Here is a 1796-nt window from a genome sequence, read left to right as displayed (position 1 = left end):
TAATTGAATGGAGGGGTGGTCAAATCCACCCTTTAACGTGATAGCAGGACGGAAAAAACATACAGACGTGCTAGCCAGTGAAATAAGATACAAATAAAAACCAAAAAAACATAAACTTTACCGCAGAATGACGTTTAAATCGCTATTTTTCCACAGGGAGTACTCAACTGCGCATGCGCGTGGATTTACGACACTGCCGTCACTGTACGGCTGTAACGGCTGAGTCCGTGATCTAGCAGCAGCCCGAGCATACCTACACCGGTCTGCCCTGCTCTACCTGGAGACATATCGGCTTGAGTCTGGAGATTTTTGCCCAAAAATAAACGCTAGACTTTCATGAAATCCGTCTTAATCATCATCTATGGGCTCCTAGTTCTGTGTGTGGTGACTGTGTCTGCTCCCCCCTCCCACGATCCCCACTAACGTTAGCTGTCTCGGATGCTATCGAGTGCTAGCATGGATGTATTAGTGCTAGCATGTCGTCTCAGCAGCAGCATTCAGTTAAAATAAATAAATACAGTCCGAGTGAACCGCTGGAGCCACGGACTGATTACCGACCATCACTAACAACTAAAGCCTCGACCGGTAACAAGTATGAGGGGCGTTCGTTGTGCTGAGCTAGCTCGATGCTAACTTCGACTAGCGGTTAGCATCCGCCGCTAACAGCAGCTTCTCAGCTCACAACAAGCCTCTCGTACTCGGTACAATAAAACAATAGAGGCTCTCGTTATTAATGGTGACGGTGTCTATCGGTCCACGGCTCCAGTGCTTCATCCGGACTGTGTTTTTTATTTTTTTGGAGTGGACTGCTGCTGCTATCATGGACAGGAGGCTAATGCTTAGCCCCAAGGGAGGGGGCCCAGTTTGAATGTTTAGGTTAAAAAATGAAACGAACAAAACTATACATTCAAAAATTAAATTAAAGAAAAGGTGGACTAATCGGTTCATTGTAAAACACTTATTGATGTGAATGAGGTGAATTCTGTATACGTAGCCCCGAGGTAGCTCTTTCGTTCAGCAGCACACCTGAAGCTTCACTTTTCATTAAAGGGATAGTTCAACATTTTGGCAAATTGGCCCATTGCCATAATCGCTATAGTCATAGCAGTAGGTTCATTACCTTTAATTGTAGGTGTAAGCTATTTTTAGTACAGCGGAGCGCAGCAGCTGGCTGCTCAGAGCTACGCTACGGAGGCTAACGTAATTTCTTGGTTTCCCTCATTAAACTCATCAAATTCAACATCCCAAAACTCCACAGCGGCGGACGGAACGATACGAAACGGAGCCGTTTTCGAGGTAAATACAGGGTAAATACGGAGACTGCTTGCTGAAAAACTGTCCCTGAACGCAACGCGCATCAGCGGTTTTGTATGAATTTACCTCGAAAACGGCTCCGTTTCGTATCGTTCCGTCATTATCTCATAGCGTGGTGGTTGTGCAGCTCACAACTTGTCTACAAAAGCGCTGTGGAGTTTTGGGATTTTGTATTTATTGAGTTTAATGAGGGAAACCAAGAAATTCCGTTAGCCTCCATAGCGTAGCTCTGAGCAGCCAACTGCTGCGCTCCGCCGTACTAAAAATAGCTTACACCTACAATTAAAGGTAACGAACCTACTGCTATGACTATAGCAATTATGGCAATGGGCCAATTTGCCAAAATGTTGAACTATCCCTTTAAGACCAACCAATGTGGCTGCCAAATTAACAAGCCGGCAGTAAACCTCTAAAACTCCGCGGGTAAATATAACAGCTCTCCTCCAGGATGAGGAGCCGCTCCCGGTCGCCGGTGGCTCTGC

The sequence above is a fragment of the Trachurus japonicus genome, chromosome 7 (assembly GCF_045865225.1).
Source record: "Trachurus japonicus isolate A0001 chromosome 7, Traja_1.0".
NCBI classification, from domain to species: Eukaryota; Metazoa; Chordata; class Actinopteri; order Carangiformes; family Carangidae; genus Trachurus; species Trachurus japonicus.
The sequence above is the reverse complement of the archived record's forward strand: the minus strand, read 5'-3'. Positions refer to the sequence as shown.